Here is a 26370-nt window from a genome sequence, read left to right as displayed (position 1 = left end):
CATGCAATTACATTCAATAATTGTTATTATGGAAATCATCTAAGAATGCTATCTGAAACAGACGGATGTTAGTAGAATTTTATTTAATGCTATGGTCGTTTCTTTAAACTCATAGATACATATTTAAATTTTGTTACGGAGAATGTTGAGGTTGTCATGGCAACAGGTTAAAGCAACAGAGTGCATGTGATGTACTGGGATGCTCAGTGCTAGCCATGCCAGCAAAAACATAAAATAATTATACAGAGAGAACCATACGAAGGGTAATGGTGTGAAAGTCGGCTATTTGCCTTTCTCCTTCTAGGAAGCATAATTTAACACACCGATTTGTTAACGATTTTGATAATATTGCCAGTTCTGGAATGAAATGAAGGTTAGACGAAGGATAAGATTATTGGTAGAGGACCATCACTCAGTCCCCACCTGCTTGGAAAAATACACACACAAACAGAAGGAGAGGGAGGGAGGGAGAGAAAGAGGGGAGGAAGCGAAAGGAGAGGGAGGGAGGAAGAGAGTGGGTGGAGGGGGGGAAGAGAGATTGATTGGGCTTACCCAAGTAAAATCTGATAAAGTTGATGAATTGAGGGGACAATAAATTTAAAGTAAGCAATCAAATTAAACTCCTCCTGAGCACAGGTTCTAGAGAAAATTTCTTAAGTAATTACCCCAACTCTTGGGTTTACTTCACCAGGCAGAGAGCCTCAATCGATTCCTTCCCTAGGGACCAGGAGCCTATTTCTCTGCAATATATTTGCAACTTATTCAAGTTATCATCTTTCTCTTATGAAAATTAAATGTTTCAAGGAGGGCTACTGCTATCTTCCCTAGGGCTATTACTCTCTGAGTGACCTCAGGGCTTCAAAGTATCCAGACGCAGTCATCTTGAGCCGGCACAAACAGCAGGTGACCTGGATCATCATGCAGGAACCCAGAATAAAAGAGAAAGAAATGCACTTGGGTTCGTGAGCTGTAGCAAGCTGCAGGAGGGCAGTTTGATGGGCCAGAGTGATTTAGGGAAACTCATATTTCTAGCTGTTCCATGAATGGGTAAAACAAAACAGTAAAGGAAAATTTCCCTGGACTTCTTTTTTCACCAAAGACCTAGAAATAGTTCAAGGAAACTTCCAACTCTAAGAAGGAAAAACAGGAAAAAGATGGTGCCCCTATTTTTAGTCTCCATTCTCCTTTCCTCCTCATATCATTCTAGTATTTCTGTTTATATGCACTAAGTAAAGAATGTCTTCTCTGGCCCCCTCCTTGTTTTATTCAGAAACTATACTGGCCAACTTCCTGGAGAAGAAACCCAAGCTTTGAGGGCCCTTCCCACCCCGGGACAGCAGAATCCACGCAGGAAAGAGAGTCGGACCCTGAGAGAAGTCATTACTCTATTGAGAGGCGTGACACAAAGGATGTAGACCCTGGACCCCACCTGCAATGGCACAAACCACTTCAAGGTAAAACAAAAAGGCTGATGCAAACATTAAGAGGAACCGAATGCAGTCACCATGCCAGACATCTCTGGCAGCCCGTCCACTGCTCCTAATGCAAACCAGGGTCAAAGACATGTGACCAGGCTCAGGAGACAGAGGGGATCGATAATGCAAAAGAGGAGTGTCTGCAGGAAGAAGCAGATCATTGCAAATTTAGATAAAATGTCTTCCCTGCTCAGGGCTCCTGATTGAAGCCCTACTTCTGCCATATTGACATTGTCACTGGGGCACCCACTGCTTGGAGGGGAGATTGAGGGAGAGATGGAGGGGGTGAGGTACAGTATTATGTTGTCTTCAACCGAGAAACCCCAAAGAGTTCAGTGCCCAGCGGGCCAATTCAAGGAGAAAACACTGAGAATGTGAACTATTTTTAGAATAATGGGACCAGAATAGACTGGGAGGTTGCTAAACTCCCATTTACCAGTAGGATAAACAGCAAATTTTATTTAATGACTTAAATGGACTGAGAACTTATTACCTGAGCCAGGTACATTTTACTAATAAGGAAACTAAAGCTTAAAGAAGTGAAGTCACTTCCCCAGCCACCAGACAGTAAGCAGTACACCCAGGACTCAAACCAAGCTCTGCCTCTCTGCAAAGTCAGACAGTAACCTTCACTCCAGTGTTAAAGGCTCGTTTACAATACAACTAAATACACGTTTCCAGGCCATTCTCTTCCTCATGGTCTTCACCATGTCAGGGTTACTGGTGTGCACCTGACCTGCCTGGATTCATAGGAACAAGAACAAGTATCTCAGAAGACAATTGAGTTATCGAGGTGGAGGGTGCAGGCAAAAAAAAAAAAAAAAAGAAAAGAAAAAGGATCACTGAAAAATGCAGAAAGCATGGAGATTTAAGCCTAGTACCACACTGTTTGCTTCCCTTGATTGAGTCTGCTTAGAGAGAACTGAGCTGTTGAATTAAAGCAATAAACTGGTCAAGTCTACCTATGGGTTCCTTAAGCCTCGACGGTTTTGTTGTTATTATTGTTGCTCAGTATGTGACGTATCATCATGAGAAGCTACACTGGAGGCAAATCCCATCCTGCACGCTCCCAGGGCCTTTTCCCCAGGCGAATGGTCTGAGTCTCCCCAGCTCTCCTGACCTATCTCACAGATGCCGCACTAAGAGCAAAAATGGAAAAATTCTAAATAACCAACATCCACTTTGTTTTACACGTGGTTAACAATTACTTTTCTGCTTTACGAAGAAAACTAGGATCTACTGAGCAGGTAGAGTGCACACCCCCTATACTACGTGATGTATGTATATGCCATCTCGCTGACTTCCCACCATCAACTTTTGAATCTCTACATGCCTAACCTCCAGCTGGTGCAACCACAGGTGACAGTGATCAGTTTTCCCAGAGCCAGGACCGATGGGTTGCATGGGGGTTTAAGCCAATATTCTTAAGACTTTCAATGTAAGTACTCTTTCTTCTATGCTCTTCCTTCATCCTCTTTAATGATTTTTGTCCTTGCCACACCTCTGGGTCATCATTCTGAACTTCAGAAGTCATAGTTCAACAGAGAAGAAGGTATAGATTACTGAGCTGAAAAAAACTGTACTGAAATACACATACATCCAACAAGTAAACGCTTAAAACTCCTCAACTAAGTGGTTTACTCTCTCTTTTTCTGTCTTTTTCATCTAAAATTGAAACATAGAAGACTCATTCCAATTACCTGAAGGTTTGGGCTCGCTGACTCCAGATTTCCAGACACGTAAAGCGAAGCGTTTCACATCCAGAGAAGCTTTCGGGGGTAACGGCTGTCAGGGAAAGGGTGTCGGGTGAGGAGACGTAACGCATTCACGACTGTTCCTCCTCTGGGAGGCACGGGGTGGAGGGGAAAGAGCGGGGCCCGGGGACGCATCCGTATCTGAATGAGAACCGTGACGTCACCACTGGGGGAGGCTGAGCAAGCGACTTCCCTTCTCGGCACCTCGGTCTCTTCCTCCTCAAGATCAGAACGATGCTACCAACCTCCAAGGGGTATTGTGAGGACCAAGTGAGGGGATCCCCACAAAAGGCCAAGCATCAGGCCGGGCACATACACACACTCACCCGAACTGGAAACTAGACTTTTAAACACACTTTCAGAAGCGTGATGCGCCCTCCTGATACAGCTGCTTATTGTACTCAAATGAGGTGGGGAGAGGGCACGTGCGGTACCCACTGCTGGTCAAGGGGGTTCATCATGGAGGAAAGGAAGCATTCGTTTTTATGGTTTGTATTTTTGTTTTTGTTTGTTTGTTTGTTTTGATTCTCATTTTCTGCAGTTTTGATTGGCTGGAGGAAGAGGCAGTTTATTACCTTGCCATTTACAACCATGGCTACACTGGTGTTCACGGCCAGGAAGGTGGCAATTCAAACCAAGAACATCTGCTGACTTCAAGGCCAGATGATTCCTTTACTACCATGGGTTGTGCTGTGTAACCGATCTCCGTGTTGTGCCGTTCGGAGTCTCTCACAACTGCCTGGATCCCACAGATGGTGTCTCCGCTTTTATACTGCCCTACTTTCTCTGAATTCCTCCATCTCCAGGGCCGTTACTGCCTCCTGACTCACTCTGAGCCTATTATGCTGTTATCCTGCACCCAGCACTGGCTGTTTAACTTTCTACTTTCTGTCACAACGTTATGGGCCCAGGATTGCAACCTCTGAGACGGTGTCTGTCTGCTCACTGACAGTGCCCTCCACTGGGGGAACGGGAGGTGGGGGGCATCCCTTTGTGTACATATTATCAGAGGAGAGATGGTGCCGAAGCAGTTCAGGGAGGAGGAAGCATCCTGACGGGGGTGCTGCAGGCAGGGGAAGCGGCAGACAGCACTCCAGCTGAAATAACGAAAACCCGCAGTTTAACGTCACCACTGTACCCTCATATATACACAATCCCAACTGAAAGGGGACATTAGCAATTAGCTGGTAAATTATCTTTCCATACATTCCCCTTACAAAGTCACTCTGGAGTATCCACTTTCTAAAGTGGCTGCCCACACAGAATTCTCTGTCTCTACGGCAGCTGTTTTTCCGTGTCGATGGAACAGGACAGTATCCGAGGGTTGTTCTGATCCAGTGTTGGGTTCAAATTACAGCTGGGTTTCCAAGTTCTATTACCTGGGTGACAGTCTCAGCTCTGCAGCCAATCTTCCAAATGACTCAATGTCCGCGGGCTTCCATTTCCTCATCTATACCATGGGGATAATACTGCTTACCTCGCACGGCTTGGGGGAGTTGACTGAAATATGCGTAAGTCCGGGATGCCATGCTCGTAATCAGAGGAACTGGTGCTTGAGTGTCCCCCTCCCGTCTTTACTGCTCCAACTGACCATCGATGCACACACGGCTTTATCATGGAATTCCAGTGGCCCATGTTTCCAGCCAAACTGGTTTCCAAGGGGCTGGATTTATCCCACATTACTCAGCCCAGGGACTGAGAATAGAGTTCAACCAATATTAGTGGAATTAGGAACAAGTGGAGTTATAAACCTGAAGAACAACTGATGAGTTCAAAGGAAGAGAGGATCACAGTTTTTTTTTTTAATTAGATTTTTTTCAAGTCATATCCTCCCAGATTACCATTAATAGTACCCTCTTCAAAAATAAGCTATGTCTCTATTTTATGTACAGAAAATAAAAGAGAGAGAAAGAGCGGGGAGAGGGAAAGAAGGAGGGAGGGAGGAAGACAGGAAGGAAGCGGGGAAGGGAGGAAACCCACCACCAAACTCCTGGGAGCTTCCTGCGTCAAACAGCAGCCTCTGACCGCCCATCCTAAGCAGAATGCTTGTAGAAAACAAACCAATTTCGCTACTAACTACTCCTAAGGATAATTAAGAAGGAAAATGGGACTTCGGAAAAGAGGGAGGACAGAATCTCTCACTTCCACAGCTAAGGAGAAAGGACATTTGAATTCTCTGTCATTTCAGTATTACCAGTGTTAGGAATACGTTCCAGTGATGAAACAAACAGAAAGCTGACTGTGTCTCTTTCCTAGGTTCCTGTGCAGATCATGATCAGATGCTCTATTTACTGAGCACCTACTACATGTTCACAGTTCAGCAGCCTGGAAACTAATTCAGATCAGCTTAGCCCCGATGGGATAAAGTTTGAGCCATGCATGATAAAGCTTGAATTAAACGCTTATTTAGAAGGAGGGAACAAGCAAGCCGCCTGAAAAGGAAGGGAAAGGGCACTGGACCTCATTCCGGGAGGGACGTCTCGACCTCCCCTCAAAGGAAGTCTTCTATGTGGACCCAGGTGCTGCTTGGGGGGGCCTGGCGGGGCGGTGGGGGATAAAAGGCTTTCTGGAGGCCCTCTGACCCCAGCCGTCCCACGGGAAATGAGCGAGGAGGCTGCTGGCGGGCAGACAAGCAGGTGTGCCCTTAAGAAGCCATGGAGATTAGCTGGGGCTTATCCAGACCTCCGCAGGAGGCAAATCTCTCCTGCTTCTCAGGAGACCCCGGTGCTCCTCTGGCATCAAATAAGCCAGATGCAGACTGGATGTCAACTTGGCCCTTTGTGAACCCAGGGCCCCAGCGCGGGAATCTGGACACCATCACTCTCACCAGGGCCCCCAATGAGAACGAGTTTTTGATGCATATGTTTAGAAAAAAGGAAGAGAGAGAAAAAGAGATGACCGCAAGGCAGGATCACAGGCAGATGAACCTCACTTGAGCTTGGCCCTTTGTATGGGGGATCATTTTTGCCCCCCAAAATTTGACCAAGAGTTTCTTCTTTTGCCGGAAAATATGACTTTTGGGGAAAATAGGTGGTATCTGCTCTCCAGTAAAAGTGAAAGCCGGAAGATGCAAGGGTTGAGAGTTCCCCTTCTCAGGAGCCCCAGGGGAAGTAAATTAGCAACACGAGCAGAGGAAGGAGCAGGGAAGGGGGCCCCTGTCAGTGCAGAAAATGCCCACTTTATTCTGTGTCCAGGTCTACCCATGTGGGGAAGGCACTGGCTTTAGACACACTGGAAGCAGCAGACGCGCAGTGGAATCCCGATTCTGCTGTGTCTAAGCCGTGCGACTCTGAGCAAGTCCTTTAGCCTCGCCAAGCACCGATTTTCCCATCCTTACAGGAGTCGAATAAGGGCTCCTTCACAGAGCCATCTGAGCATTAAACAGCCAAATTTACATGAACCCTTAGCACGGTACTTAGCTCATAAAAGGTGCTCAATAAAAGTTAGTTTCTTCCTCTCTTTCAGCAACCCAGTTCTCTGTAACGCAACAGATGACAGCCTCACCACGTCATGTTCGTGGAAACCCAGCGCCAGCGAGGGTAAGTCACTTTCCCAAACCTCACTCAGATGGGAGAAGTGGGGGCTCAGAGCCCAGACTTCCCTGATGCCCTCACCAGGCCTTGCTGTGTGACTGGCACCGTACACATGACCTCGTACCCAGTCTCGGAAAGATCCAATAACGACCGCAGCAGAAGGGAGGCCTGAGAGTCGGATACTAGTATTCCACAGGCCACGCCTGGCAGGAGTGTCCCCCAGGGCGGCTGTAGTCCTAACTGCCTCCCTTACGGCTGAAATTCACCCAAAGAACAGGCGGGAGGTATGGGGTTTGGGGTGCAGCGTGGTACTCGTGGTTTTAGCTAATGGCATAAGCAAGAACTCTCTTATCTTTCAAGCTGTTTGGGCCACACACGTATCCAAGAACAAGACAGGTGGCTCTGGAATGGCTGAAATGTAGAGAAGATGACCTTGACACCATAACAACAACAATAGGAATTCTGTTTTCAACTCGCTCCCGCCCCCACATGTGACCCAAGCCGGAACATCACTGCAGAGCTGGGACACAGCCTTCTCTCCACCTGACTCTCAGGTCATGTCTGGGGCAGGGAGGTTCTCTGAGAGAGGCCGGGTGCTGGTGAATCTTGTCTTTGTTTCTTCCCAGAAGTGGCTGAATTTCTATTTCCACTTGGAATGCCCGATCTCCAACACCTAAACCTTCATGATTTTAGAACTGCAGGGAAGCTGGTACTCATTTTCTAAATTTTTATGCTCATTTTCTAAATTTTTATAAATTTTATTCTGATTTTATAACAGATGAAACTAAGGGAGACTCAGAGGTGTGGCCAGCTAACCCTCCAGCACTCCCCTTCTCCCCTGGTGACCCAGGGCTTCAGGGACCCATACACATGGGAGAAGCCACCTCAGTGCACATCTGCTCTCCTCATTGCAAAGCTACCTGTGCACAGAGCTCAGGAGAGAGGCACTGCACGTCAAGTGTGAGAAGGACACAATTAGTATGACAAACATTCCAATGTTCCATTAAACATCCTCAGGACAAGTGAATAAATAAAATGCCCCCAAAAAAGACCTTGAAAACAGTATTACCTTTTTAATTCAGAGACTCCCTTATGGGTCCCCAAGACAGTCTGCTATAAGGATCATCATGGAGACAGCAAATCACCACAAACAGAGCCTTTGGTTTAGTCTCATCATGTCTGATAAAGCTGTTTCAGGCAACTATAATTTATTGAGCACCTACTATGTGCTGGGTACATTCTAAGTGCTAAGAACACAAAAATAAACAGCCACAGTCTCTGAGCTCAAGAAACTCACTGTCTAGGAAAAAGTCAAAACAAGCAGTACAGAAAACAATAAAACTCAGAAGAAAATGTAGGGGGAAGTTTCATGACAGAATTTGGCAATAATTTCTTGGATTTAACATCAAAAGCCCAACAGAAAAAGAAAAAAATTGAGCAATTGGACTGCATCAAAATGTAAAACTTCTGTGCATTAAATGACATGATTAACAGAGCAAAAAGGTAACCCACTGAATGAAAGAAAATATTTGCGAATCATGTATCTGATAAGGGGTCCAGCATATATAATGAACTCCTACAACTCAACCACAGAACAAACAGCTCAGTTCAAAAATGGGCAAAGGACTTGAACTGGCATTTCTCCAAAGAAGACATACAAATGGCCAATAAACACATGGAAAGATGCTCAACATCATTAATCATCAGGGAAATGAAAATCAAAACTGCAGTCAAACACCACTTCACATCCATTAGAATGGCTACTATGAAAAAACCAGAAACTTTAAGTGTTGGAAAAGATGTGGAGAAATCAGAATTCTTGTGCACTGTGGATGGAGTGTAACGCGATGCAGCCAGTGTGAGCAACAGTGTGGCTGTGCCTCAGAAACTCAAAAACAGAACTACCATATGATTTCACAATCTCACTTCTGGGTATGGACCCAAAAGAACTGAAAGCAGGGTCTGGAAGAGATATTCATACATTCATGCTTACAGTAAAATTATTCACCACAGCAAAAGGTGGAAGGGACCACCAACAGGTGAGTGGATGACTACGATGGGGTGTATACATACAGTGGAGTGTTAGCCTCAAGAGAGAAGGAAGTTCTGATACAGGCTGAGGTATGGATGAATCTTGAGGACACTGTGCAAAGTGACATAAGCTGTCATGAAAAGACAACTACTCTATGATTCCAATTGTATGAAGCGCCTCGAGTACCTCTCATTCACAGAGACAGAAAGTAGAATGGCAGTTGTAAAGGCTAAGGGAGGGAGGAATGGGGAGTTACTGATCCCCAGATGCAGAGTTTCACTTCTGCAAAAGTTCTGTGGATGGAAGGAACGATGGATGGATGGATGGATGGATGGATGGTGGTGATGGTCGCACAACATGTGACTGAACTTCATGCCACTGAACTATATGTACACTTAAAAATGGCTAAGATGGAACTTTTTTTATGCTATGTGTATTTTACCAAAATTAAAAAAAAATACAAGCAGTACAATCACCATCATCAGTATACATATCAGGAGACAACTTAGGTCCCCAGTGCCCCTGCCTTATTGCAAGAGGCTGTGCTGATGAGGGCCCTGCAGAAACCACTCACAAAGGAGTGCTGGGACTGCGCACAAGTGTGGAATCCTGGAAGAAGGGAGGCCACGCTGCAGAAAGCCGGTGAACTGCAGAGCCCTGACAAGCCTTTCTTGGAGACCACAAACCTTTCCAGAGCTTTATAAAACCAGCGATGTGACATTTCTCCATTAACAGTCAGAAATCATTTTAAGTGCCATCTTCACAGACCCGACATATTTGGACAGGCTAAAAAGTTCCACATCATTAATTCTTGCTTTTGACTGTTAAGAGGTTTTGCTTTGTGCCTTAGACAGGGGCAATGGATACTCAGGCGATCTTTGCGGTTATTCGGTACGTCTTAGAATCACAATATTAAACTTGCTGGCGAGGACTTACCGGTTTATTTCTAAGAGACACTCTCGATCTGGGTTCCCCTCCGGTGGGGAATTTTTCCTGGAGCAGCGGCACAGCGATGGAGAGATGGATGTGGAACAGCAACATCTTTCCTGAGAGGGAACATAAGAAAGACAATTACCCAAGGCCAAGGTGAAATCACCTCCCCACAGCCCCACCATTTATGTACCTCCTGTAACTCACGAGTGCCCAAAAAGCCACACCTCTGCCCACAGCATCTAACAAGCTCCCTTCCCACTTCTCCTTTAAGCTCGGTGCTGGGCTGAGCTGGGCGCGCAGAGAAGATGCAATCCTTGCATCTGATAACTTCACATCCTCGAGTGTGAGAAGCACTCAAGTAGGAATGACGCCGTCAGAATATAGGATATGCTGTGGTTTTGTCTGCAAAACATACAGGAAACACAAGCACCTCCTCTGATGCCACTTTCAGATGGATGAGAAAGCGAAAGCTCAGAGAAACAAAAGAAGCGCGAAGCCACTTCATGGACTTTGCTCAATCAGGTAGTGGTCTCAAATGCGTGCTCCCTCGTGCCTGGTCTCTGTCTGGACTCGGATGGAGCCCAGAGCTGAGGCTGAGAGCACAGGATTCCCTCCCTATCCCAGCCTGCCAGCCCCCCAAAAAAGGAGACACTCCCTGCCCCTTGGCTACAGAATGTGCAGCCACCCCTTGGATCAGAGAGGCAGACAGCCAGCGAGTGCAAACGGCAAATCCATCAGCACCGCTATCCAAACTGCGAGGCAGGCCACGCTGTCTTCGTGAATTAAATATGACACGTTGCAATGATCTCGTGGCTTGGAGAGACCTCACCGCCTGACACGCTGGGTCAGCCTAATTCCCAGCCTGTTTCAGACACCCAAACAAATTAACACATGTTCCATGATGATACAAAGTCGTGTTTGTGTGTATGCGTGTGTGTTTCAAAGCCTCCATGATCGTCAATTAAACATTTATCTGACTTCCACTGACCTATGAGAGGGAGGTATCATCCGCCCGCTCGGGGGGAGCATCAGCTGTTTTTCACAGTCAGCTTCCCTTCTTGGTCAGTGGAACGTATACTGAAACCTCAATGAAGAGCCCTCACTGTCTTTTCTACTGGATCCATGTACCAGGCTGAATGAAGCTTTTAGAACCAGCAAGGACCAGATGGCCCTCCAAGAGCATCTCTGAATGTTTGGATCTGAGTCATTTGTATGCGGATGTCTTCACAAAATAGCAATCTGGGGAACAGGCTCCAGGCTGAGTCCAGCTTTCCAGACAGCCCATCTTTGCCCACAATTGAGTAGACAAGCACAATATTGTCGGCTTCCACAAAAATGTTACAGCGTTTATCTATATGTGTAGCATCAAATACACGAAGAGTCCCCATCAGGCTGTCACTACAGCGTTAGTTCGCCACAGCAACGTCCCTCCCCAGTTGTTTCTCTTTTTCCCACTGCACCTACAATTTCTCTCCCAGGACAGGCATCAAGCCAGCTTTGTGAATCAGCCAGCAGAGGGTACTACAATACTGGTGCACTGATCCAAATCCCAGCAAATTCAGAACCGAAAAAGACTTCGACTCATTGAAATGGGCTCTAGTTTCACCATGTGCTGGGAGCTCCCAGCAGAAAGAGGAGGACCCGGGGATGCGAGCGATGGAGCCAGGGCTGTACTGGGGATGGGCCTGCTCCTCTGAGGAAGAGATGAGGTGTCAGTGTGAGTCCAGGATCATGAGTCCAAGGGGAAGGGTAAACTCAGTTCAAAAGTGGGAAGTGATCAAAATTAAGGGTCAACCCAGCACTCCCACTTCTTGGTATTTACCCTAGAGAGATCTTATGTTTGCACAAACAACTGTACATGGATATTTATAGCAGCTCTATTCATAATCACCCCAACCTGGAAACAATCCCAATGCCCTTCTACCTGTAAATGGATAAACCAACTGTGGTATATCCATATAATGGAAAACTACTCAGCAATAAAAAAGAACAAGTTATTGATACATACAACACCAATGAACCTCAAAGGTACCCTGTTGAGTGGGAGAAGCCACTCTCAAGGAACAGCTCCATTCTCATGATGCCATTTGTATGACCTGTTCGACCTCTGAGCATTGCCAGGGACTGAGAGGGAGGGGAGAGGATGACTACCAAGGAAAGAGCATGAAAGAATGTTCTGGAGTTGATGTAACTGTTCTCTATTCTGCTTTTGGTGATGATTACGTGAATGTATGCACACGTGTTAAAATTCACAGAACTGTACAGGCAAGTCCGTTTCACTGATGTTAATTAAAAAATAAAAATTTAAAAAGAAAAGCAACAAGGCATAAAAAAATCAAAGGGGTATAATTCAAGGGGCAGGATGGGGTAAGTAGACAGAGAGTGAGGTCAACTAATGGTCTTCATCTAGAATGTACAGGTGAAGTAAAGCAAAGGTCAGAAGCAGAGCTGAGCAAGGAGGACAGGCTGACAGGGACAAGGGGAGAGGTCGGGCTCCCCACTACCAACTGGTTGAGGTGGGGTCTCCTGAATACCAGCAGCTCCAGCTGAAGGGATCAGAGGAGCCAACTGGACCCACGTGGTGTTGACTGAGCAAGGAGGCTGCTGCTCAATGTTCCTGCAGCCCCAGGGCTCTGCTCGCCCTTAGGAACCCACATTCATGGCAACACAGAGCTGCCTCAAGTTAGTGCTTGACTTCATTTATCAGTCACGAGGAGCCCATCAGCTTCGGACAGAGGTTTAGTGGAGAGGGCAAGTGGCAAACCAAAGCCAGACAGATCTAATCTAACCCTCTTGTTTACAGATAAGGAACCCGGAAGGGCAAAGTAAAATGACACACAGTGAAAATCACACAGCTTGTGAGCACCTTCAGGAGCCCTGAATCCCAGCCCTGGGCCGTACCCACCCTGCCTAGCACCACTCCATCATCAGGTCTCTAGCCCAGGATGGTATTTCTTCTCATCTGTCCTGGGTAGGTGAGACCATATTTTCCATTTAAAAGATGGCAAAACAAGGGATAGACGGGATTTTAAAATTGTAGAATAGATAAACAAGATTATACTGTAAAGCACAGGGAAATATATACAAGATCTTATGGTAGCTCACAGAGAAAAAAATGTGACAACGAATATATATGTGTTCATGTATAACTGAAAAATTGTGCTCTATACTGGAATTTGACACAGCATTGTAAAATGATTATAAATCAATAAAAAATGTTTAAAAAATAAATAAAAAATACATAAAAAAATAAAAGATGGCAAAACAAAGGTGACTCGAGAGCATCCCATGACAACACAGGGAAAAACTGATTTCCTCCCTTACCCTTTCATTTGTTGTCATTACTCTTGTTCTTTTCTCAGATGAACTGAGATCCTGTGTCTCTTTTCTGGGTCAGCCTTCTCTTATTCATGCCATCAAAAACAATGATTGGACTGGATGATTAAAAAAATAGTCAAAGTTCTTACTATCAAATCAACTCACGTCCTATTCAATGTTTTCCATTTCTATTTAGCTTTGGAGAGCTCAGAAGAGGGTGGACTGTCCTGATTTGCTTGGACTGAAAGTTACAAGAGAAAAGCTTTGGCTGAGGAAGACGTTGAGATCAAGGTACTGGCCCAGCCCTGCTAATAACTGGATGTGAGATTTTAGGTAAGTCATTTCCTTCCTTAAGACTTAATTTCCTCCTCTATAAAGTGAGCTGGTTGGATGAGAAAATCGTTAAGGTACTTTCCAGTCTTACAATGTTACATTCCATATTTCGTCCTAAGTATAGATGGCAAATAACTAAACTGGTTCACAAAAGAACAGATATGTTTCAGTAATTCAACAAATATTAACTGAGAGTCTACTCTATTTTCCAGCTACACACTATCCAGGAGGTATTTAACAATATGTGAGAAATGAAGCCTGCCTTAAAGGACACACAATCTCATGGATCAGTAGAAGAGTTTGGGTTTAAATGATTGAGAGTCAAGGCACAACTGTTCCACTTGGACCCAAGTGGGCCATTTGTTGAGCCTTTCTGAACCCATTTCTTCATCTATAAATTGTGAATAATAATGGCTCGCTCTGGGAGTGAAAAATAAATGAAGGTATACTACGATTTATTATTAAGTCATTTATATTACTATCCTGCCCTCTTGAAACATCGTTTTTCTTTCTTGCCCTATACTTTTTTGCAAATAATCTCCATTTTTAATCTCAAGTTGAATTTTCTATTAGTGCTTTGAGATGCAACTCAAGTTCCATTTCTCCATAAAGACTTATCTGTCTGTTCCAGCCAATACAACTCTCCCTTGTCTCTGGTTTTCTGTTGCCTTTTAAAAACATGTGGTATTTTCTATCGCTTCATAACTGACTTGGGTATGTGTGGTTTTAAACTCTTCTGAGCTCCAGCTTATGTTACCAACTGCCTACAGAGACCTCAAATTCTACCTGTGTCAGGTAGAATCCATAATCTTGTCAAAGACCCTGCTCCTCTTCTTGGACTCATTTCAGTTCAGTTTCCCAGTTACTTACATAACTAAGTATGTAAGTGTTTCTTCTCCATCACAGCCTCCTCTAACCCATCCTGTTAATTCCAACTTTCATGCATCCCTTAAATCATCCTTTCTTGTCTCCAGTGTCTCAGCCTTCTGTGAACATCTCTTGACGAGATTAATGCAATAGCAGAGGGCAGAATACATCGATATCACCCAGGAAGCTTTTTCAAAATACCCTTATTTATCTTCCCATCACCCCATATCACATCAGAAACTTGATTGAGGGAAAAGATAGAAAACTAAGGGAAAAAACTAAGTTTGTGGATCCTGCAAAAGCTTCCCAGGTTATTCTGATACACTTCCCATCACTGCTGAGAACCAATGTTTTAATCTTTCTCCTCTCGAGCCCCTTCCCCGTCTTCTCCCCAAATTACTTTTCAAAACCTCTAATAATAATGGCTCCTCACTGCCTTTCAGAAACAAGCAAACAAACAACAGATTCCTTAGCCTGGCTTTCACGTTCTGGCTCCAGGCCACCTTACTGACCTGGTTTCCTCCCATTCCTTCCATGCCCCATAGCTTCCAGCCAAACCAAACTAGACTTTGTTCCTCTAGACATACCACGCCCTTTTACAAGCCCAGGCCTTGATTCATGCCACCTCATCTTGAGATTCCCTTCTGCCCATCTCACTAGCCCTATCTGCGAAAATTCCGCTTAACTTTCAATGTTCAGACCAATTCCATCTCCTCCACCAACTCTTCACCAATTTTTACTCTCTTCCAGGCAGGGTTAGCTGTTCCCTCCTCTACATTTTCATCTCCTTCTACTCACAGTGTTAATCTCTAAATAACAGAATAGGTGTGCCATCTTTCTTGACTCCCTCCAAAAGGATATGGGTCCCTTCTTTGGTCCCCTAAGTAACTTTTTATACCTCTGTTATAGTTACATCCTGTTCTACTGTGTGTGTGTGTGTGTGCACACACACGTGCATGCGTGCTGGGGAAAGGAGTCTCATAACCTGTTTGTCTGTTAATGTACACCATGAACTCCTCAAAGACAGATACCATCTCATCCTTCTTTAAATCCCCAGCACCAAGCAAGCATCTGGAATTTTACTGGGCACTGAATAAATAATGCTTCAGCCAATATCCAGAATAGACATCGTCCCCTCAGGAAGCATGTACCGGCTCTCAGAAGTGACAGTGCCTTTCTTCTGACCCTCCAGCAGACTGCCAATACCGCCTTCTACTGAAATGACCTGTTTATGAGTTCATATCCTTAACTAAGACTTCAAGTTCTTTAGGGGTGGGAACCCTGTTTTCAGCTTTTTCCTGCCGGCAGCACATTGCACAGCGCCTGACAAATAGTTCCACTCACCCATGTTCTGAAATAAGTAAACTGGATGCGCTGTCACTCCCTTCCAGATAGATGATAAGTGCTTCGAGGACCCCCACCGCATCTTGTACCACTGTCACAATTTCAGTAACGTCTCTTCCAGTCCTGGACTGAGAGCGAGCATTCAACAAACTATCTGGCAATCAAAAAATTCTTACTGAATATTCCTGAAGCGGCTTGGGCCTGCCTTGAGAGGATGCCGTGTCTGTCTTGGCTGTATTTCCAGGAAAGGAGGGCTTCAGTCTTTCAGTGGCTATCTCCCACCTCTAACTGCCGTCCTGTACACACCCTGGTATTTCAGCGTGATGAGTCCTGTCACTACAGAGGCCACATCTGCCACTTTCCAACTCCCAGCTTATTTACCTGGTTTAATATCAGCCACCTCCCTCCTCTCCAGTCGTCCCAGTATGTTCACCAGGATGGCACGTGCCATATAAACCTTGACCAGGAGTAAAAAAATAATGCCTACTTATGTGAAAAGTTCTAGTCCAACAAAGCTGAGGGTTGCATGGCTCTTCAGTGTGCTTACATAATACACAGGCCTACTGGGTAATGAAAAATGGTTACATTACTTTATCCACAACTGAAGGGTTCTGGAATTTTGTTTTTAAGAATAAGCTGAAATGTCAGGATATTTGTGGAAATAAATCCAAACTCACATTATTATTAAAATAAAAGTTATGAAGATACTGTGGTATGTTTTATTTTAGGCAGTAATAATAATTACCATGTTTTTAAAAAGCATAAACATAATAAAAGCTCCCTTTGTCTCCACTGTTCAAGAAAAATAGCACAAATACGCTTCTACAAGTTTATAAACTGCCCTACTATTCTTGAATGCCTGGGCACAACTTAGCTGACACCATCACCTAAAACATTGAGTTAGGTACTGAGCAACCAATGAGGAGACAGTTCTTCTGGAAGTTGGGAAATTACATTAACTCAAGTTAAATAAAAAGGGCAAACTCAACATTAATCATAGCAGATCGACTGGGAGGATGGACAGAAAGCAGGGCTGTCATCATGTATATCACAATAGCAGAGACGTCAAAAACTTTTAGTTTTTTTCCAGGTAGGTCTATGTATGAAATTACATGGTGTCAGAAAACAATGACCTTGACATGGGATACAGGTGGACTTTAATTCATATTTATCATTGTATTTAAAAGTCCTCAGAGTCAGGATCATGCTAAAATTCTATGATCTAGGATAGGTCATTTTCTTTCTGTAGTGAGGTCAGCTGTGTGATTAGCCGCAACGCAGTATTTTAAGGCTCCATCAAGGAGAACAAAATAAAATCAGGAATTGAGGCAACAGGACAGATGAGTCTTGGGAAATCTGACACTAGAAGAAAGGTTGGTCTGGGCTTGCATGATTCTGACTGATTATCTACGTGACAGAAATTCCTTGGTATAAAAGGGAGTAATCTGGAATATCCAAAATAACCAGTCCTAATACAGCAAGGACAGGTCCCCAGTTGAGATCACCACTCTGCAGACTTGAGTTGCCATTTCAGATCATTTCTCAGATTTGCAAGTAGTGAAAAGAAAAAAAAAAAAACATTTTGAGAAGCTAGCATTATCCATCCTAAGGTCCTCATGTACTATGTCAACGTGTTACATATAAAGAAAGCTCAAAATCATTCAAACTGTCTCAAATGTGCAAAATAGTTGATTCTTGAAACCAACAAAGGGCATCATATTGAGGCAACTTTTCCTGCTGATTGTGAGCTTTTTAAGGGCAGTCTACATCTTGGGTCCCACAAATCAACGCAAAGCTACGACAGAATTCCTCTAAGATCTCAAGTGTAACCTTGAAAAGTAACGCACGATGGCACAAGGAGCTGAGCTGGAAAGCTGAGGTCTTCGTCTTGTGATTCAGCACCGTGTGTTTCTTAACCTTGGATAAGCCAAGACTCCTTTTGGTCCTCAGTGTCCCCTTACGTATGTCAGGGGGAAAATAAAATAACCAAACTCTTTCAAAAGTATGAGGATGAATTAGATTGTGACCATTAAGGACTAGTTTTTTGGGAAAAGATTTTGCAGCAATAACAATGACCTGTTTCCTTCAAGAGGCTGAACAATTATTCTATGAGTTCTTGACTTTTACTTGGGTGAGCTGGTCTCCCTGGGGTAATGGCACTGGTGTTTCCTGTTGGATTTTATGTTAGTGCCACCTGGTCAGTGGCTGGGGAAACCAGCTGGCCAGGAGGAACTAAAATAAAGAAAACCCGAAGGGGTAGGGACTGGTAGGGATTGAAGGCTACAGAGGCATTACGGAATTGCTAACGTTTTGAAGGAAGGCTAATCCTAGATTCCCTGTGAATACCCTCCCACAAGACTCTGTTAGCAGTTCAGCATCTCACATCTCCTCTTCCATCCTCCCAGATCTACACTCAGAGAAATGAGGAGGGGAGGAATTTCCTCCAAATTGTCACTGTTTCTCTTACATTGACTTTCACATGAAATGAAAACAGAAAAAAAATCCAGCCCTAGATTCCACGTAACTTGTCTTAGAATATTCCTGGGAGTTTTATGCTCTACGTAAAAACACCAACTGTCAAAATAATATAATTATTTTTCAAGGAAATCCCAAACATCTACAGTTAGCCTAGCAAGTTTATATAAATGGAATCATGCCCACATGCCCTCTGCCTTAGAAAAATAAATCTGGGGAGAAAAGATAGCTTCATCAAAGCATCCTCTAGAGATGGAATCCTCATTTCTCAGATTTGCTTATTTTAAAACCCAACTCCTTGAATGTGTAACACCATAGCCAAATGCCACCTCTTCGCTAATTGAACAAACCATTAGGAGCTTTCTGTTTGCTTCCCAAAATATCACAAGAACAGTTTGTTATGCTGGTTGATTAGCACCGGAGAAAGTCTTCATTTTGCTAACATGTGTCACGTTATCTTATGAGTACTACGAACACTACGTTGCAAAGGAAATTAAATGAGCATTTTATCTCTGAAGGCCTCATACAGTTAAGGTGTGCGATTTATTTTTAAAAAGGAAGGGGCAGCTCAACTTTGTTCTCCCAACTTGGAAGGGGAAAAAAGAAATCCAAAAGGGTTTTTTGGGGTTTTTTTTTTTTTGCACAGTGATAACCACGATAGGTGTATTTGCTGTTTAACTGGAGAATCTCAATGAAGAATATTCTTTTGAAAAAGAAATTGTTTCCAGTTAATGGGAGGACCGAAGATGAGTTTAGTATTTTGGACCACACACTGCTGTGTAAGTGGTCATTTTCTATCATCCTGAGGGCAAATGGGTAAACGGAAGCAGGAGAGCTACATCCTGCTTTATCCTCTGTACACACACCTGTGATCTTTTGCTTCCTTCTGGATAAGCTGTTCTTCGAACATGCCAAAAGATGCTGTTTTTTTCCTTTATTGTTTAAAGATATTTGTATTTTTAGGGCACAGGAGATATAAGGCGCAGATAATATTTTGACCACCTTGTGCTCAATATGTAAAATACTAGAGGTGGCGTTTCCATTTTCAAGCCCAGGTTGGGTCTTCTGTAGGATTTGGAAGTTTTCTACTTCCTGAAATGACACAGCGTGGTGTAAAATATTTGGCTTAATGGTTGAACTTGAACCTGCACCTTTAAAATGTCGGGGGATTGACCTTGGCCACGAGATTAGCTGTTCCTTTTCAGATGATCCAGCAGAAATTAAGTATCTGCAGGGGGCACAGGCTAAGAGACGGGGCTCCCTCCAAGCCTGTTCTCCCATGGGCATGAGCATTCCTTCCAGCTCCGTGGAAAACTGCACTCTTCTGCAGGGCAAAAGGGCTGGTTTCCACTGCTTCAACCATGGAGACCCTGAGACTTTCATTAACCTCTTTGTCTCTTTAGCATTCTGAAGTGGAAATACTAACCAGCTTTGCAGTACCTCAGTCGTTTCCCCCTCATTTCACCTTTTACCAAAGAACTGGTCAGAAGATGGGGCTCTCCATGTCTCTCTGTCCAAAATGCTCTGAACAAGTCACCAATACCAACTTCCCAGGACACAAAGGCATCGGAAACATATGTTTACATATGTTCCTCGGAAAAGATATGGAACTTTATCACAGATCAATTTTCCTTGCTCACAATTCCTGGCCTAGAGTTGCTGTAGGTTCATGCAGATGTGTGCTGGAAATTAAACAGTGTGCTACCAGGGTGGCCGCAATTAAATTCGGACTTGCATTCAAACCATGGCCTGCTCTGCATTTCTTCAAGAAGTTTGCTTTCTATAGACATTTCAGAATGTCTCTGCACAAAAGAAGGAGGCAGGGTGACTGGGCCCAAGTCCCTTAAATCAAGGCAATGAAAACGGGAAGGAAGAGAATATATTTGCAGGGTGCCAAAGGAGCTGTTCATATGCATGAAGATCTCACACCTCCAATTTAGGCTGCTTTCTTAGGGAACCCCAAAGTTATTCCACCCAGGTTCACAACGCTGACGACAATCATTATTTGGAAAAGAAAGAAATGAGCTCATCGTGAGTATCAACCCAACAGCATGTGTCATAAAGTGGGATGGCTCCTCAAAGGAAAAAACTTCCTCTGCATTCAGATAAATCCCCTTTGGACTTAAGATACATTTTGGAATTGAAATGCTGACTCTTAGCAAATTCTGACAATATTCAGGAGTCCTGGGCTCATGCCCGAATTAGATGGCTTGAGGGGAGAAAAAAAAAAAAGATCAACTAAGAACAATTTGTTTCTAGACAATTATAATGGTACAATATTTTGAAGGGAAAACAAAATGGAGAACTAAAACAGGTATGTGATTTTTTAAATTTGCAAGTGTGTCTGCTTTTCAGCAATACTTTTTGAAAATGGAATTCAAATTTGATCTGCCTTCTGACTTTTTCTATATGGAATCGGTTTTAGTCACTTTTATTTATTTGAAGAAATACAGATTATATAAAGTCAGATTTACTGGGAAAAATTCCCAGTGTTTTCATGTTTATGTCAAATGCCCATTTGAAATACTTCCCTAAAAATCTATTTTGAGAGTGTGACTCCACACCCTCTGAAAACTTTGGGACTTATCAGAGGAGTTGGCCTGTTCACAGAAGATAATCGCTTGTGCATAAATGTCACTGAAAAGAACAGCTATGGTTAGTGAAGGTGCAAAATAACATAACCCCAAGATACACAGCCACGCAAATGATAGTCAAAGCTGTTTTTTGTAATGCACATTGGAAAGTTACCACACACATTTCACATGCAAGCTTAAATGATCTGAAAAAGACAATTACCAATTCAGGCTGAACTGATTTCAACATTTGAGCAAATCACAAACAGCAGGTCTGGCAGGGCTTAAAATTTCCATCTAGTTGTTGAGATGGACCAAAAAATAAATAAATAAACAAATGGGAGGCCTGACAGATGACTAAGACTTTTCTCAGTGATTTTTTGAAACAGAAAATGCAGCAGAAAATACAACCACGGAAGTCCTTGTGAAGAAACTGCCTTTGGCATCCAGGCTGGAGCAAACAAGCTCCCAAGACACCTCCCCCTCCCACCCCCACCAACCGGACCCCTTCACTCTCGGTGTATTTCCTCATTTCGTGAACGGTATTGCTGAGCTGTTTATCAAAACAGTGTGCAATAAAAACGGCTACACTCAACTACTCTACGAACTCCTGCAATTTTCTCCCTCCTCCTGGACAGGGGCCACTAGTAAGGAAAAGCCTCCGGAAGGGGAAAAAAAAAAAAAGCAGAGCAGTGAAAGCAAAGAAACAATAGACAACCGGGGCTTTGACAGAGCCTTCCCTCAGCCTTCTTTCTGCTCCTGCTGTGACACTTGCTTTCAAGAGCAAGGGCGGCTGCTATGGGATGGATGGACAATGGACGGAGGGAATACAAGGCAGGGGGGAAAAAAGGAAATCAGATGAATTCTGAGCTAAGATGGCAGGGCTCTCACCTTTTCCTTTAAAAAAATTTTTTTTTTTAATTTTGCGAATAGTCTGGATGGAGATATCCCGCAGAGAAGAAATGAAAAGGGTGTCTGAAATGCTGGATGGTTCTGAAGGCTTCTGCATTTGCAAACGCGTTTTAGAACTCTTTGCAGGGCAATACTTGCTGCCAGCCATCTCTCTCCCTCCCTCCCTCTCTCTTCTGTTTTATGTCCTGCAGTCTCCATCACACCTCTATTAGTAAGAAGACTTTCTGCCCGTGTAAGTAAGTGAGAGTGGCATTCCTTAGTGCTTGAATCAGGACCCATGTCTGCATGCATTTCCAATTTAAGGAGCCTGCAGCGGTTACTACAACTATCAATTAGTCAGCAAGAGCTGAGACCTTCACCGCCTCTGAACGAACAAAGGTGGAAAAACAAGCATCTTAATCACACAACTTGCTAGCTACAAGTGAAAGCACCTTTTCCTGTTTAGCTCCCAAATCTATGTAATATTATAGGCTATTAATGTACCCAGATGCATAATTAGGTGTGGAGTGTCTAAAAGCTTATGTTTCTTTGGCATCATTGGGGATAAAATGTGTTAAGCTGAACTGAAAGCAAGTACCTGGTGACAAATAAGAGTTTATGACATATCTGATCCATGCTCCGTTTTAATTAACCACCACCAGAACGTATATTAACTGTATGGTAGAGTTCTTTGTCCATTTCAGTGGCTTTTAGGAAAGAAATTTACCAAATAATAACAAAAAGAAGAGAGGGAAATATTCAGCTATAGAAAAGCATGTAAGAAGACCTAATTATTCTCCACAATAGATGAAACTATTTTGGCTGAAATTCAAGTCTAGATTTTGTTTCACACTGGGTGGGTTTCTTTGGGCGTGTGTGTGTGTATCATTTAATTGTGCACATTCTGAATACCAGCTTACACTGGATATATCTGTTGTAACTTGCACTGGGTGTATTTTGTGCTAACCATCTGAAACAATATAAGGAATATAAAGAATTCTTTTATCTCATTTTGCAGAAACCTCAAAAAAATCCACACTTTTGAAAAACAATGCTTTGTCTTTTAGTTTTCAAGGACATCAAAATAGCGTTAACTTGAATACATAAGAAGAAAGAGGAAGGTGTAAGTAACAGCTGGTCTTCCTCACTTTTGAGTACGGATAACTGCAAAGGCAACAGTGTACTTCTGTTTCTGATGTGATCTGTGACTTTGCCCCTCTTTTCTGGTGCATAAAAAACTGTGTTTCTTTCTTCAGCCCTTGTTGTTAGAACTGAAATTATTTTCAAATAAGGTAAGGGAGATACCCTGGAGGTTAATATTTCTTTTTAACTCTATAAATAAAACAGGAATTCTCACGTGCAGACATGTATTCACAGCCAAGCTGTGGCCGGGGCTGCAGAACAGTCCTACCTTCTTTCCCTCTGCTAGTCATTCCTCTTCTTAGGACCACCTACCTCAAGAGCAATTTCTGTTTTCTTTCTTCCCAGACAAAATGACTCCAACAATACTTTTACCCCTTTTAACCCGGGAGGTAACTACAGAAGCAGAGGAATTTGGAGAGAATACTCAAGGAGAAAACCCCAACAAGAGACCCAAAAACCTGAGTTGCAGGAACAGGGATGGAAAGGCTAGCAAGCTTTTACAATGAGGAGAGGTGTCAGAAACCCAAATCCAGGGAAAGCAAGTCCCTGTGAAAAGACAACAGGGGTAGAGAGGGAGGCTCAGGAATCCCCCTCTCCGCCGCCACCACCACCACCACCACCACCACCACCAGCACCACAACCACCCTGCAAACCCTGTCACTTAAGGCAGAAAAAATTCCTAACCACGTGGAGAGGGAGAAGGGAAATGGTGCTAAATAGCTGGCGAGGTGACCCACCGTCCTGTTTGCTCCTTGGCTCTCGCCGAAGGGAATTACAGCCACAGCAGTGACAACAGAGCCGAAATGTGCCAAGTGCAACCTCTGCCGGGGGCTCTCTGCCTCCCAAAAAGGAAAGAAAAGCCAGCCTCAGGCAGAACACAACGGAAGGAGCAGGCGCAGGCGGCAAGTCACGGACCCCATCGAGCACCGGCCGGTCTCTGAAAGCCCCGGATCAAGGGTCCCATTCACAGGCAGCGGAGAAGCAGAGACAATGGCAAGTCAAAGACTGGCGGGGCTGCTGGAAATCATTTAATTCCTCACTCCAGAGTTTAGACGGCTGGCTAGAGCCAGGCACACAGGCGAGAGCTCCTTCACACAGAGGCGCGAGCAGACGCCCGCCTCTCTGAGGACGTATTTTTAGACCTCACATCAGGGGGAAGGCAGCCCGCGCGCCCGGCCGCAGCATCCACGTCCCCACAGGGCAGCAGCCTCTTTCTCACTCTGAGGGCAGCGGAGGATCAGAGGAAGCAGCCCACGTTTCTCGCCAAGCCAAAGGTCGGTTAAGAGGACCCCACACCATAATCCATTGTCTCGGCGCTCAGAAAGTATGCAACACATTTTCAAGACGTGTTCCAAAATGAGGTCATGCCGCGTGGCAACCTGCTCACATCCTATCTTTCCACAGGTGACTTATTCTACCATCCAAAAGCACGACCAGAAGCAGGAATCACACCTTGAGAAAGACAAGTCAAATACCACAGACTGAGGACAAAAAAGTATCTGGCAGGACATGTGTTATTAGCGAACATGCCCTAAACTTTTAAACTTCTCCAAACAATGATATTTATGAAAAGCAAGAAACGAATGATGGTTTCTGTCATGGACATGTGCACTGAATTTGAGTATTCTTCCCATTCACGTCAAGCTTCAAATATGTAAAATAATAAACACAACCGAGAAATAGCCCAGCTCCTTAAAAACACAAGCAGAGAGCCAGGAGACAAGCTCAGCCTTTGCAAACAAATGAGGCATCATCTGATATGTTTTTGTTTGAGCCTGAGAATTTTTCATTCACACAGAGGATTAAAATGTCTCAAAAGATTTATTTTAATTTTGCATGCTAGAGTACACTTATTAAATATAAGTGTGGACATATACAAAAATTCTCAGGTTAATTTAAATGTATGGAGGCACTTCAAGGGATTGCAGGTCAAACAATCCAAAAAGAAAGTAACCACAGGAAACAATCTCTAACCACATACCAATCTCTGAAGTTTCATACCCCGCTTAGAACGCCATGGGCGCAAGGTGATAAATGAAAAGAATGAAAGCAACCCCTATATTCCAAATGAAATGACTAAAACCAAGAGCATAATGCCCACTTCCTTATTTTTGAGTTGGAGTTTGTTTCTGTCAGAACTGGTTTTTTTAAATGTCATATATATGAGAATATATATAGATATATAAATGCATAAAAGAGAGGCACAAAACGAATTCTTTTCAACTCTACAAAGAAGCATTCTGAGTTTTGATTTTCCTTTAAGAGGAGAAACAGTTTCTAATTGCACACTGTAAATCTCACTAGGACTGAAGGCTCTCGCAAGGGTTGACAAAGAAGAATTCATATCAGACCAAAAGGCTTCTTTCCATCAGTTTCCTATAGCTTTCTTCCACCAGGTCTGGGCCAAAATGAATGCAGAATCCTGAGCTGAACTATCCATCACATTTTCCCAGTCTTTCAATTAATGACCCTGCAATCAGATCGATAGAATGTAATAAGAAAAGAGCTTTGCATTTCTATACCTATTAATTCGCTGAGTAACTCCAGCAGTAAAACGTGACTTGAAAGGAAAAACACTCAAGGAAGATGAATTCTCTTAGCATGCTGAGCAAGGACTCCCTGACCCAAAAGTGAACACTGGTGTTTCTACTTTCCAACCAGGGTTATCAGGACCCAAAGATCAGACTGCTCTGGCAGGAGCAAGCTTATTTCTTTTTCCACAAAATTCTCTGCAGTATACTCAGACCACCACAGGTCTAGTCAAATTGGTCATTTTTCGGGAGTTTGGAACAAACATCCCTGAAATGAAGGATTAGCCAGGGCAGCCAAACTGCCAAATTTGTGATCCTAGTTTTCTAGGGCATTCTGCATAAAGGAATTAGATTTAGAAAGAAGGGGACAAGGAAAGAATGATGAGAATGCTAATGAAGGTTGGCCCCATCCCAAGTCATTGCCTTGGTTCGAGACAATGCAAATAGTGACAGACAACAGTGCAACATGGTGTCTGAAAGCTTCGTGTTTATCACCAGAGACAGGGGGCTGGGAAAGCCACGTATGAGTTCTCTGGGAAGGAGGAGGCAAAGAAAGGCTGTCCTAAGATGCTCTCTAGAAACATGTGCTTGCCCAGTGTTACTGGAGGGGAACGGTGACTTCATGAACTCAGAAGCAGAGAGTAGAATGGTGGTTGCCAGGGCCTAGGGGGTTGGGGAAATGGGAAGAGGCTGATCAAAGGGTACAAACTTCCAACTACAAAGACAAGGAAGTTCTGAGGATCTAATGGACAGTAAAGTGACTATAGTTAACAATATTATACCACATACTGGCAATTTGCTAAGAGAATAGATCTAAGTGGTGTTCACGTCCCCACATGAGGGGATGGATGTGTTCATTAGCTTAACTGTACTAACGATTTTACAGTGTATGCATGTATCAAATCATCACGTTGTACATCTTAACTATATACAATTTTTATTTGTCAATTATACCTCAGTAAAGCTAAGCGATGGGAATCAGTGACTCTAGTCATAAGAAATACTCTACTGATGATGGTTACGATATAGTTCAACCAACCACTGGTAGAGTGGGAAGAGAATAGGTTTTGTTGCCCAACCAGAGTTTGAATCTCAGTGGTATTATGTACTAGAAAGCATCTCTGAACTTTAGATTTGTACTGGTCAAATAAAGATCTTACTGCTTACC

Source organism: Camelus ferus, chromosome 33, assembly GCF_009834535.1.
Source record: "Camelus ferus isolate YT-003-E chromosome 33, BCGSAC_Cfer_1.0, whole genome shotgun sequence".
NCBI lineage: Eukaryota > Metazoa > Chordata > Mammalia > Artiodactyla > Camelidae > Camelus > Camelus ferus.
Note: the sequence above shows the minus strand (reverse complement) of the source record.